Raw genomic sequence first — 14,455 nt, 5'->3', positions numbered from 1 at the left:
TTTTTTTTTGCCGTTCTGTTGTTTTGCTGTTTAAATTTTTTTTTTTTTTTTTTTTTTTTTTTTTTCCCTTTAGCAGGTGAACGTTTTAATTGCCGATTATTGGAAAGGAGAAGATGGGAGTTGATTAACGCAGAAGAACTCGGAAGTCTGAAGGACCTGGGATCAATCCAGGTTTCACTGTCCTTGGGCCCGCAAGGGCAGCCCCGGGCCGGGCCCGCGCGTGTTCCCGCCGGCTCCGTCAGCCTGGCAGTGCGGGTTTTCCTGCACTTCAGTGTGTTTCACAGCCCTGAGGCACAAACTGGGTTGTAGTTGCGTTTCACACCGAAGTTCTGGGAGTTTAATACTAGCTCTGATGTTGGGCATAGAGCCGAGTTTTACTTACTCACTCACAAAGGTGTTCTTGGGCAGGACTTCACACCCGGGAACAGCCCATCCTCGAAGGAAAACCCTGTAGTAAGGTTTTAACCAGCAAAACTTCTATTTGAATAGCTTGAGATGTCCTGACAGCTTTGATTCTAAGCACCGACACTGCTAGGCCTGTATTTCAGTATATTAAAGAAACACGATCACATGCCTGACTCTGCTGTGCTTACAGTCTTTTGTCCTTTTTTTTTTGAGATTCCCACCAGTTACTTTCACCATTCTTAAATTTTTCCCAGTCCAAAATCCTTACTATGATACGTTCCTGTGAATGTACTTCATTACATATGCAGAACATTCAATATCTGGATTTTCCTGTTAAAACTGATTTTAAGATAATACATTCATACATTCATACATTCATGCAGATGAAGTTAGGCATGGAGAAAACTTCACAGGAGAACTTACTTGAATCTGTCCGACATTAGAAGAATAAGGGTTTCGGTGCCGTTTTGTATAACATCATTTATAACAGAATTGAACAGAATTGAAGCTCCAGCTTTGCTGGAGTTGTTAAAAAGTTAGAGTTTCTACAGTATGATTAAAAAAAAAATAAAAATCGCTGTCCAAAATTTTACAGAATCTTTTCACTATAATATAGTTATTACAGGTATAACGCATATACAGGGTTTAGTTACAGTTTAGTGGTATCACTAATTGATAAAAGTGAATAATTGGCTCTTTTTTTCCAGACCTTAAGAGAACTATTACCACAATTTCAATAAAATATTTCTTTAATTGTTCAAAGCTCTAAAGAAGGGCTTAAAGCATCTGCAATGATTTATGTTTTATCTTTGTTTTGGCAGCCTACATTCAGCAATATCTTAACTAATAATAAAATAAAATAATCTTAACTAGTAATAAAATAAAAATATCTTTTCCATGAGGTAAAACATGATTGGTATCAAGCTTACAGCTTCCTCATCTTTGAAGGCCTGCCTTCCCTAGAGAATGCTTGAGATATTTCGGCTTTTAGGACTCACTCCATGTTGTTTTAATCTCCTGGCATTATGTACATTAAGTTGAAAATGTTGCCTTTTATCTAGTTCACTTCCTACAAGGGTGTAGGTACTGATGGCTGAAAGCAATTGGTGAATGGTCCCTCTGCAATTCCATCACCTTTATTGCTCCCTGTATCTGTGATTATGACAGTTCCTTGCTTCTGACAGATGCCTACATTATGAGTAACTGCTATGGAAAAAAAGTTTAAAAGAGAATATAATTTATTTTTAAAAAACCCACACACACCAAAAAAAACCCACAAAAGACCACCACCAACAAACAAGCAAACAAAAAACACCAACAAAAAAATAATTAGAATCCCATGAGAAGCACTTCTTAGCAGTAAATCTGTATTCCTAGCTATCTGGCTATGCCAGAAGATTGGTGCACCTTGGGTAACACTAAGGTGCCTGCCAGAGGTCGTCTGAAGAGAAGACAAGCACCCATGGCTTCCTTAAGAGTTTAGTGGGAGAGATGAAAACCCTCTGTGATAATCAGGCCATTTTCATATTGCACAGATTTGGAGATCTGACATTGCTTTACAAATTTATATTTGCAAGTGTTTGTTTGTGTTTTTCCTCCAAAGGCTCATGGCATGCTGTAAGAGCTACGAAGAACTTAAATTAGCTGAAAATACGTGCCACTGAAGACAAGTTACTGAGCAGTTCAAGGTTCAGGGTGCTTGTTGGTAATAGTAACCTCCAGCATCTTTTTATTTTCATGAGCTGAAGGAACAAAAAGCCAACGAGTCAAGAGGAAAAAATGTTTTTACTAAAATAAAAGCAAACTGAGTTAGAATGTTTTACACTGAAACTGGAGACACAAGTAGTAAGGAAGACCCTTGTGGATCATGAGGTTCAGGAGCCCCTTGCTTTCCAAACTCCTTATGGAGCCTGGGAGTGACTAGGTCTAATCTTATTCTCAGGCTTGGACCACGGTTTATGCCTAATTGAATTATCTATACTATGTTCATCTTGACATTGATCAGCTGCATTGATTAGTAACAATTCATTAGTACAAATTCAGCATGCAATCAGTCACTGAGGGTCTGTCATGGGTAAGGGATCTCTCTGTTTTGGGAAAGAAATGATCTCTTAGTCTCAGGTAAGGAACCTCAAACCTTGTGAGGCATCCCTGCTCAAGAAGGGGGTCACCGGCTGTGCAGTCCAGCTGTGATTCAGGAAGAGAGGTTTCAAGACTAGACTAGAAAACATCGTAAACAGCCTGTTTTGACCTCCCAGCTGATTCTGCTTTAAGCAGCAGTTCAAAGAGGAATGGTGACCTCTAGAGCTCTCTTTCAAGATCATTTGTTCTACATGTTTATGTTTTTAATAAAATAACCTAACTTTACAGTGTCCTAAAAATAAGGTGGTACAGGAAACACCTGTGCTATTTTCCTCTGTTTAATTTTATCCCATGATAAATCCTTGCTTTCAAAGCAGGATTCTGCTTTATCATTATACCAAAAAAACAAACCAAACAGTAAACATTAATAAATACTTTTGTAGATAAAATACACCACGACATACAGCTTTGCAAAATATAATGCAGAGGGATTTTTAATGTAAATGACACGTCTTATTTTGAGTGAGTTTGACTGACTTAGAAACAGAGAACAAACACAAACATTTTTAGATATTTTGAGGTTTCTAAAAATGAAATTAAGTTAAAACATTTAAGAAAAGACATTTTCTGTGGGAGAAAGAAAACTTGCCAAGTATGTGTGATTTTTTTCTCGGCAAGCTAGTACCACACTTCATCAGTTTTAGTATTTATGATCCCTTTTGCAGGCTAGCTCCATAATTGACCTGTGCATTAATTGGAAAGAAGCACTTAATCTAACACTACTCCGAATAGAAGCCTGAATAAAGCCTCCCTCTGTTCTTAGGGGCTGCTGCATCTCTTTGAGCTGTCTCTTGCACTCTGATTGAATTTTATTACACTGTTTTTGTTTCTTCATCTGCAAAGAATGTAGGGCAAATCGCATTCTAAACCAACTCTCTTTTGCTTCCAGTTCCTGCACTTCTGGGAATGTCAGAAATTACTAAATAAACAAATGAGCTAATACATGTATAAAATGTTACATGTCCAATGCTGAGGTATGAACCTTGAGACTTTTCTGTAATTTGAGAAACACATCTTCTCTCTGTTGTGTGATGAATCACTTCCAGATACCTTAGGCCTTTCTGGTTTTAAGAGCTTTTGGGCCTTGTGCTGTGATACTCGTCTCATGCCGGAAACACCACAATAGAACCAGGGCCCTTCACTAAGAGGCAGTTCTTACTGAGTTAGTGTCTTTTGAACCAAAGATGACAAGAGGATGACCAAGATGACACTTCACTATTCATTAACTATGGGGAAAAATATCATAATGCACAAACAAGAGTGTATTGTTGACTGTAGGTCCCTAGTAAACTGATTTTTAGAAACCATGGCCTGCCAAAAGCCTCCCTCCTTCTTCAGCTAAGGGTCACTCCAGTACTGCAGTCCCAACATGCAAAAGTCTGAAAGAAGAAAACCTCAGAGGTTTGGCATGGCAGAACCCCCTTAAGTACTCATCTTTGTGCACTACCTTGACTTTCCACATGCACCTCAAATTGAAGAAGCAAAGAAACTGATGGTACATCTAAAGAAAATACTGGAGGAAGTGAAGAAGTTGAGAAGAACAAAATTGTAATTGTTAATAAGTTTGAAACAAATTCTATAAACATCACCAGAAATACCCTGCCCGAGCAGAGGTTCCCCTGCAGCTGGTGGTGAAATGGCAAGTTCTCCTCTGCAGTACATGGAGGACCACAGTTTTCATACAAATGGACACCTGGACTGTCCATCAAGAGCTTCCATTAATTATTTTTTAATAAAATTGTAAGAGAATCAGGACAGCAATGTTTTTTTTTACAGGGCATTTTAGCACATGATCCTGCAATCTGGGTTAAAGCAGGGTCTTTCTGGTGATGTTTATGAGCAGTCAACATGGTTTTAGCAAGGGGAAGTCATGTTTGACCAACCTTATAGCCTTCTATAAGGAAGTAACTAGGTGGATAGATGGTGGTAGTGCAGTGGGTGTGATTTATCTTGACACCATCACCCACAACATCCTTGTAGCTAAACTAAGGAAGTGTGGTCTGGATGACTGGGTAGTGAGGTGGATTGTGAAGTGGTTGAAAGGAAGAAGTCAGAAAGTTGTGGTCAATGGGACAGAATCTAGTTGGAGGTCTGTGACTAGTGGAGTCCCTCAGGGGTCAGTACTGGGACTGGTACTGTTTAATATTTTCATCAAAGACCTGGATGAGGGAACAGTGTGCCCTCAGCAAGTTTGCTGATGACACTAAACTGGGAGGAGTGGCTGACACACCAGAAGGCTGTGCTGCCATTCAGTGAGACCCGGACAGGCTGGAGAGCTGGGCAGGGAGAAACTTGATGAAATTCAACCAGGGCAAGTGTAGAGTCTTGCATCTGGGGAAGAACAACCCCATGTCCCAGTACAGGTTGGGGGCTGACCTGCTGGAGAGCAGTGTAGGAGAAAGGGACCTGGGGGTCCTGATGGACAGGAGGATGACCATGAGCCAGCAATGTGCCCTTGTGGCCAAGAAGGCCAGTGGCATCCTGGGGTCTGTTAGGAAGGGTGTGGTTAGTAGGTCAAGGGAAGTTCTCCTCTCCCTCTATTCTGCATTGGTGAGGCCACATCTGGAATATTGTGTCCAGTTCTGGGCTCCTCAGTTCAAGAAGGACTTGAAAGTTCATGGGAAGTGCTTGAAAGAGTCCAGTGCAGGGCCACAAAGATGATGAAGGGAGTGGAACATCTTCCTGATGAGGAAAGGCTGAGAGAGCTGGGTCTCTTTAGCTTGCAAACTGAGGGGCGACCTCATCAATGTTTACAAATATGTAAAAGGCGAGTGTCAGGAGGACAGAGCCAGGCTCTTCTCAGTGATGTCCAGTAATAGGACAAGGGGCAACAGGTGCATAGGAGGAGCATAGAAGGTTCCATGTAAACATGAGGAAATACTTCTTTACTGTAAGAGTGACAGAGCACTGGAACAGGCTGCCCAGAGAGGCTGTGGAGTCTCCTTCACTGGAGACATTCAAAACCCACCTGGACACATTCCTGTGTGATGTGCTCTAGGGGATCCTGCTCTGGCACGGGGTTGGACTGGATGATCTTTTGAGGTCCCTTCCAACCCCTAAGATTCTGTGATTTTGTGGTTCTCACAGGATTTGCCCCTGTGGCCCCTCCCCTGCTATCAAAGCCTCCCTACCAAATCCTCTCTACCAAAGCCTTACTACACATTGCCAAACACTGAAAAAAACAACAGCTCTAGCTTAACAGACCAGAGCAGCAAAACAAAATAGTCACAGCATAAAACAAAATCTGTCAAAGTAGGGATTTTAAAACCTGAAAGCCCTTGTCTTTGCTGCAGGAAGGCTCATTGCCTAGGGCCACAGTCACTACTTAACACTTTGTGGCAAACATAAATCTAGAGGAGGAATGCCTTTGTCATTGAACTAAAGTTGCTTTCCAAACACATCAAGGTCAAGGTCTGATTTAGAAACCTTGTAACAGTAATAATGGCACATTAACCAACCCAGAGCAATTATAGCAGGGACTGTTGTGATTGTATGTGCTTGGTTGTTTCATTTAAAGCTTAATTAATTAATTAAAAGCTTGATTTAGCTTTTTGTAAGCTTAATGTTAATGCAATATTCATCATATTCCACTTTTTTCTTCATGCTGAGTTTTTTTTGTTACTGAATCCTAACATTTTGGTGATTTCAACAAGAACAAGAAAGAAGAAACTGTGTTTAGCTTGCTTGTGGTTATTTCAGTTTTTGTTTTTTTGTCTCTTGAGCTGGATTTGTCCTTCCCTTCCTCTTAATTTTGCAATCCTCCCTGCAACCAACTAAAAAAGCTCAAATCTAAACGCCAGATAATTGGCACCCTCACTAGACATGGCTACCCACCTTGCACTGCAGGGAACCCAATTCTGAGGGGTGCCCTGCACCCGAAATCTTATTCCTTAATATTGTTAGTGGAAAAGAAACCACAGTGTCAGGAACTCCACACACTTTCAAAAGTCCTCAACTCCTGTGTCCTCCACTTTTCAAAGAAACTAGGTGGCCAAGACCTTGCATGCTACACCTCAGCACTCCCCCCAAGGCTTGTTACAATCCCACTACTACAAAGAACATTGATGTTTTGGATCATCTGTCCTCTGGACACCTATGTTCATCTGGCACATAGCTCCTAAGCACTGTGTGCAAGGGAAGGTGCAAAGTTCTCCATGAGAAGGGCCTGAAGTTTTCTGCAAGAAAGAAAGTTCTTATATCACAGAATAGTCATCCTGGATCCTCTAGTCCATTATTCTGGCTTCAATAGCACCCTATATGTTAGGGAACATGTAAAAGAAGCTGAGCACATGCTGAGTCTTTCTTCCCTTGATCAAATCTCTTGGGTTTCCAGCAAGTAGAGGTTATGGGTCTCCTGGATCCAAACATGCACATGTACTAATCAGCCCAGTACCCTGGGAAACTGGCTTCAAGCACATGTGGAATTTATAATCCATTTCCTCATTCTGGGTTGTTTTGTTTGTTTGTGGGTTTTTGTTGGGTTGTTGTTGTTTTTTTGTTTTATTTATTTTCTGTTTTTTGTTTGTCCATAGTTTTGTTTGTAAGATGTGCTGCTGTGTACTTTTGAAGATGAAAAAAATAGTGAAAATGTAATAGAAAGGTACCCAGATGCCCTTTGGCTAAAAGTAAAGGTATTTGAAGAGCTCTGGGGCACCAAAAACATTCAATGAGGGCCTCTAGGGTGCACATAAAGGCTCTTGGAGGCCACCTGTGATGGTTTGCATGGAGTTTGCCAAGAATAGGGAAACAAAAAGCCATGGAGAAGAACCCATTCCAGAATTATTCTTACAGTGCTAAAGGACTGGAGCAGCTAAAGACCCCTAGGAACTTGCTGGTGTGCACACCTACTGCACTACACAACACAGGGCTACTGTCTTTTGAATGGCACCCCTTCTATCCATTGTTTGCACTGCTTTAAACTTTGAAGCAGAATGCCAAGCCCAGAGAGAGGAAAAGGGAATGGAAAATAGAGCTTTGCGCTTTCCATGTTTTAATACTTTCAACAAGTGTTGAAAGCCTGAGTTTCTTTCTGCAAAATGCCTATCTCCAACAAAGGCTACCCAGAAATCCACTGGATATCCTGCATGGATGTCAAGACTTGTTAAAAAAAAAGCTTTTCCTATAGCTCACCTGACTATTCAGCCACTTTACCAAAATGCTTAGAGTCACATGAAGCTCTGCTACAGGATATTACTAGAAGAATGGCCTCAGAAAAAACACATTGTCAGTTCTTAGATGCTTGTGGCCAACAGTGGGATATAAAGAGAGAGAACAGCAAAAGTGGAAAATGTAAGTGGCAAGGAAGAAGCAATTAGGCATCAGGGAGTAGCAACAGCACAGCTTCTCTACAAGGGGCAACAAACTGGGAATCACGGATGAGAACAGCACAGGCATCATCCTTCCCTGTGAAGGGCAGTTCCATACCACCCAAGCAGGGCAGCGTTGGTGGGTCCATTGACAGCCCCAGACAAATCAAGCTAAGGGGTCAGGAGCAGGGTCTGTCCAGCACATCCAGAGAGGAACAGCAGGCAACAGGACTGGAGAAAGTCATGCCTTCTCCATAACTGTCCTGGCTTAAATATTGAAGGTGAATCCCAAAAGCAAGAGAACAGAATTGCTGTTCCCCTCCTCCACCCTTGCAATGGAGGACAGAAGGGGAATAAGGAAGAGAGACTTAAATTTTGGGAAATGAAACTAGAAACAAATGTACTATAACACAAGATAAAAGGTAAAACATGAGGGAAGAACAGATAAAGTATCTAAATACAAAACTGATCTCAAGGATGGCAGGGATATGGGAAAGGCAGGGATATGGGACAGGCAGGGCTGCTCCAGGGGAAGGTCCACGGCTCCTCCCAGCACCCGGTGCAGTTGAATTCTGGAGCAAGCACTTGGGAAACCGAAGGAACCAGGAGCAGCTCCAGCAGGGAGAAAGGAGCAGGAAGGGAGAGGGGCCCAGCTTTCGACTCTCCTGGCTTTTTTAGACTGTGATGGGAAGTGGTGGGAACACTGACCCTTCCAGTCTGTCAGGGGCCCTAAGGACCCACTCTCTCTGTAGGTTCCAACACCATGCTGGGGTCTCCCAAACCATAACAATAACTCAGGGCAGGACTAAGTGCTTAGGGCTGAGCATAAATCAGGTTTCTAGGCAGAGGTTGCATGAGTGATTTTCCCCTGGGGCCCTAGGACAACTGACCACAGCCACCTCGGGGCTGGTGCTTCCAACACCTGCTTGGCAGATGGTGGGCACTCTTCCAGCAGCCCCGTGCAGCCCTGTGCCTCCTCTTGCCTCGCAGCAGCACCCTGCCCCTTCTCCCAGAGCAATGTCCTGCATCTTCCCTCTGCCCTGCAGCCATGTGCAGCCACTTCCCCTGCCGTGCAGCACTGGCATCAGCGCGGGTTCGGTGCAGCACTGCAGGAACCCCCAGAGGATGCCCCAGGACCAGGCTGTCCACCCCTGCTCTGAGGGGGCCCTGAGGAGCCTGACAGGGAGCCAGGCCCACCTGGTGCCACTGGCTTTGCCAGCAGCCAGGCTGGAAGCACCTCAGTGACTGCCACTTCTGTCCTCATGTAGTTATGACTGCAACTCCCCATGGCCTGTATTTATCTGTACAATGCAATGGAAGGGCTTAAATCTAGATAGATAAGCTGAGAACAATAAATGACATGCATGGGCTTTTTATAACTCAAAATTACTTTTTAATTAAAGAATTAAAATAGAGTTAAACAGAAAAAAGGGGAGGGATACCTGCTGTCTGCCATGCAAACTGTGTCTCCTGCCAGCTGCAGCCTTGTAGAACTGCTCAGCCCTTCTGCCCTGGGCTTCCGTGGGGGCTCTACAAGTGCAGAGGGGAAAGGCAGAGGCAGGGGTCAGCAAAAAAATAAGGAAAAAACTCCTCAAGCTGAGGCCAATAAAAGGGCTGGCTCTCCTGCCAACCAGTGCTCAGAGGTCTGACCAGTGGGGGAAGCAGCAGAGCAGTGCCTTGCAGGGTGGGCACAGGGACCCAGCCAACAGGAGCAGCAGTGTCAAGGTGGCAGCAGCAAATTGTCCTTTTCCCTCCCACGGGAGGCCGCTAGTACCCTCAGGGACCTGACCTTGTGGTATTGATAAGCAAAAGGAAAATACCAGACCTAAGGAAAGAAATATTAACCTGTGGTATACTTGCTTTATTCTGTGACAATGGTGCCGTTCCATGTTCAGGCCATTCCTCTGAACTGATAACATACTGACACAAGGAATAAAACTCCATAGCCCCGAGAAGCTGTAAATCAGTAACTCTTCATTGCAGCCCTGGGTGTGGGGGGGGATTGCTCTTTCCATACATGCACACCAGCAGATAAAAGTGATACATATTTATTCACTTGAAGCATACATGTGCATTACTTTTCTAAAAGATAGGCAGGATTATACAGATTAGTTCCTGAAATTCATGATAATATTTAAGTTATTCCCCCAAATCATTAACATAAAGCTATGCCCATTCCCACATGCACACTGCCTCTTGGTGGTTGTGGGCAGGGGTCTCTTGGGGGAAGGCTCGTAGTCTTCACTGTGCTGGGTCATGTTGTTCCTTATTCTGGCAGGTTGGCTGATGGACCCAGCTGACTCCTGCTTCTTGGGCTCTCAGGCGAGACACATCCTAGCTCAACACAATACCTCTGACAAACGTTAACAGATTCTATTCCACAGCATCATATAGGCTTAGCAAGTTTGACCCTTAAGTCTCTAATTCAATACAAATGCCTAGTATTGCTGTTTTAGATGACAAAGCTAAACTCTCCACTGTATTATTTTAAACCAGTCATGTGTGAAGGTGGAGGTCAGGGATTCCTCCATTCAGGTCCAAGGCCTAGGCAGTTTCAAACAAAAGGTTTTTGCTGTACTCTTTCCAAAATTCTTTGTCTTTCTTGAAATGTAAGTCCCAGAACTGCACCCAGTACTCCAGGTGAGGCCTCACCAGGGCAGAGTAGAGAGGGAGGATAACGTTTCTCAACCTGCTGGTCACACTCTTCTTAATGCACCCCAGGATGACACTGGCCATCTTGGCTAAAATGGCACATTGCTATCTCATGGTTAACTTGTTCACTAAGTCTCTAAGGTCCTTCTCCCCAGAGCTGCTTTCTAGCAGGTCAGCCCTTAACCTGCAGTGGTGCCTGGGCTTATCTGTATTCATAATACATATTAAAAACAGTTATTACCTGTCTTTATTAAAGTTTTATCATTGCAACTTTAAAAATAATTACCAAGACAAATTCAAGCTAACAATCTGAAGCAATCCCACATAGAAATGATTGAACATTATTACTATCTGGCAGTTATTCAGTCTTTGTGTGAAGTGATTTGGTGGTCTAAGCATGGTTCCTGTCATAAGTGCTACAAAAAGAGAGAATGAACTAGTTTAGCTCAGAAGCCAAAGACTAAATTATCTTGGAGTTGTGGAAATGGAGTAGTAGTGCGAAGGGACATGTTACAGATTGAGACAGAAAAACATTTAAGAGCTGAAAAATGGCCTGTCTCAGCATGAGAACTAAAATAAAATGTTTGCCACATTGAAATCACCCAACAAGTAATGACAATGCTTGAGAACAATGTGTTTTAAACCTTCCCCTTTAATGAGAGCCATATTTTAAATGAGATTGTTTTTTATATCACTTCTGCTCTCATAGACAGACTACTGTGTGCAGACCAATTTGTTCATGAATTGGCATTTGAATAACTGCTGCACAGCAACTGCTTACACAGAAGCATAAATTAGGAGGGCATTTAGTATAGTTGTTTTTAATGTATTATATGAAGTTTAGCAGATGGAAATGAGAGGCTATCCAGTAAAATCAGTCAGCTCTCTGCAGGACATCACCAAATGCCCCAGAAATGAAAGATTTTGTCATTAGCTGCACTAATAGAAGTTAAAGAAATGCTCATATTGATCTTGTCCCAAAGCAGGATCCATTTACCTGGTGTGCAATATTCAAGTTCACACACAGGGTTGAGATATTTGCTTTATTCCTGTTCTACACAGAAAGGGGTGCTAGGTGGTAAGTCCACAAACCAATCACACCTCCCTTGTAACACAGGATTTCTCTTATATACCAAAAACCGTGAAATTATTCTAAGTATATCAATATAATTAATCTATATGATTGGTTGACTAATTCTTCACCTTCAACCAATCTGGAAGCACTTATACTGCATGCTCAGCTCCTGTGTGGTCAGTCCAACCCACAGGTAAACAGTGTATCTTGGCGAACAGGGAAAGTGTTCTGGAGGTTTTCCTGAGGCTGCAAAACACCAAGGGAGTGGAGTGACAGAGACAGTGGCTGCAAAAGTAGCATGGAAAGCTGTGGACAAATGCATGAGACTTCTGGAGTGCACTGAGGATAACTTCTTGAGCAGGGTAATATACCCCCTACCAGAGACAATGTGATACTGGATCCAGTGCAAGTGAGCTAATTGGTGATGTCAAGACTAGGGGCAGCCTGGGCTGCAGTGATCAGCTACCAGTGGAGTTTTCAGTCCTGAGGGATAGAGATCAGGCAAAGAGTAAACTTAAGGACAACAAATTTTAGGAAAGCAAAATTCCAGCTCTTCAAGTAGTTAATCAATAGGAACCCCTCAGGGACAAGAGAGCAGAGCTGGCAGATATTTATGGATGCTTTCCATAGAGTGCAAGAGCTCTCAGTCCCCAGGTGTAAGAAATCTGGCAAGGAAGGCAAGGGACCAGCATGGTTGCATTGAGACCTGCTGGCCAAACTAAAGGGCAAGAAGGCAAGAAGAAAATGCAAAAGCAGATGGTTATCCTAAGAAGAATATGGGGACACTGCCCAGTTGTGCGGTGATGAAGTCAGGCAGATCAAGGCACAGATGGAGCTGAACCTGGCAAGAAATGCAAAGAGTAAAAAGAAGAGCTTCTACACATGTGTGCCAGAAAAGGAAGATCAAAGAAAGACTCCAATGAGTAAGACTGACAAACTATTAACAAAGGATGAGAAGGCTGTGGTAGTCGGCAACTTTTTTTGTCTCAGTTTTCACTGGACCTCTCAGGTGGATGGACTGCAAGGCAGAGACTGAGGGAGCAAAGTCCTTCCCACTATAAGAGAAGATCAGGTTGTCTGGCAGTCTGAAAAGCCAGCTGTCTATTTTTAAGTCATAGGGATTCTTCTAGGAATTTCTTTTTCATTCTTCTAGGAATTTCTTTTTCATCTTTCTGCTGTAGAATTCAAAACTTCTATTCCAGAAGAGCATTCACTACTTCAAGTATCTGTAGATTACTTCCTTAGTATCTGTGGAGTATTTTCTATTTTAAAATGCATAATATGTCAAAGTTATAATATCAAAACTACACGGCTTTTGCACAACAGAAGCATTTCACTAATTTGTGTCTACTTTGCTGCAGCGTTGAGATGTTACAGGGAAATGTTTTAGCTAACCACATTTTTAAAGAGTAATTTTTTCTTCCATCTGAGTTTTACCAGAAGAAAATTAAACTAATTTATATTTCATCATTAGAGCATACCATACTCTCAAGCATCAAAATACTCTCCACTGAAGAGAAATTAAGAGGAATAAATACTGCATACTAAATAATTCAATGGTCAGTGATTTGTCTGTGGTAGGAGTTCATGAGTTCTATATAACATCAAGAGAAAAATAGATTTGAGCTCATGGCACAAAACAAGGAGCTGATTTCTTGCTACATATTTGGGAATTTGGTTACTTGAAAATAAATAACACTACATATGTAATAATAATATATAATATATTTTTTATATATTATATATAATAATGTTTAAATAATACTAGAGAGCCAACTGCATCCTGGGCTGCATCAAAAGTAGTGTGGCCAGCAGGGCCAGGGAGGTGATTCTGCCCCTCTACTCTGCTCTGGTGAGGTCCCACCTGGAATACTGTGTACAGCTCTGGTGCTCTCAGCACAAAAAAAGATGTGGAGTTGTTGGCGAGAGTCCAGAGAACGGCCACCAAGATGATCAAAGGTCTGGAGCACCTCTGCTATGAAGACAGGCTGAAAGAGTTGGGGCTGTTCAGCCTGGAGAAGAGAAGGCTCCAGGGAGACTTTATAGTGGCCTTCTGGTGCTTGAAAGGGGCTACAGGAAAGTTGGGGAGGAGCTTTTCATCAGAGAAGATAGGAGAAGGGGCAATAGTTTTAAACTGGGAGAGGGGAGATTTAGGTTAGATATTAGGAAGACATTCTTCACTGTAAGGGTGGTGAGGAACTGGCAGGGGTTGCCCCAGGAGGCTGTGGAGCTGTGGAGCATGACAAGATTCTGAGCTATTCTGGTGTGATATTGGCAACAGGCGGACAGAGAAGTTTGTACTGTAAACTACCTTTTATTTATGGTCTTGCAACTTTAGAACAGTCTGACTTAAAAGCACATCCATATCCTCTTTAAAAGTGAAATTGCTGTAGGCTGCAGTTTAAAAACAGGTACATACCTTATTATTTTTTGTCATGGTGCAAGAGAGTAATTAATGGCCAAAATAAGGACAGAAAATGTGTCACATGTAAAATGAGCTCTCACCGCCCACAAAACTCCAGACTGGGCGGCACTAAAACGCACGAACACCTCAGGATGCTCTCCCAGGGGCTGCAACTGCCTTGGGTGCCAGAGAAACGTCAAGCTGTGTCAGTGCCTGGGCTGACAGACCTCAGCAGCAGCCGGATCACAGGTGTGACTGCTTCTTGCCCGTGCCGTCCCTTCAGCAAGGAGACGACGCTGACACGGTACCTGCCCTCCCCGGCGCGTCCCACCGCCCTCCTCGGCAGCGCAGCCCCAGCCCCGGCTCTGCCGCGGCAGCGACCACCCCGGGGCGAGGCTTCTGGCCCGGGAGCCAACCGAGCCCTCCTCGCCGGGGGTGGGGTGAGGCAGTTTATGCAACCGGCTCAGGGAG

The sequence above is a fragment of the Chaetura pelagica genome, unplaced genomic scaffold (assembly GCF_000747805.2).
Source record: "Chaetura pelagica isolate M959 unplaced genomic scaffold, ChaPel_1.0 scaffold40, whole genome shotgun sequence".
Classification (NCBI taxonomy): domain Eukaryota; kingdom Metazoa; phylum Chordata; class Aves; order Apodiformes; family Apodidae; genus Chaetura; species Chaetura pelagica.
Note: the sequence above shows the minus strand (reverse complement) of the source record.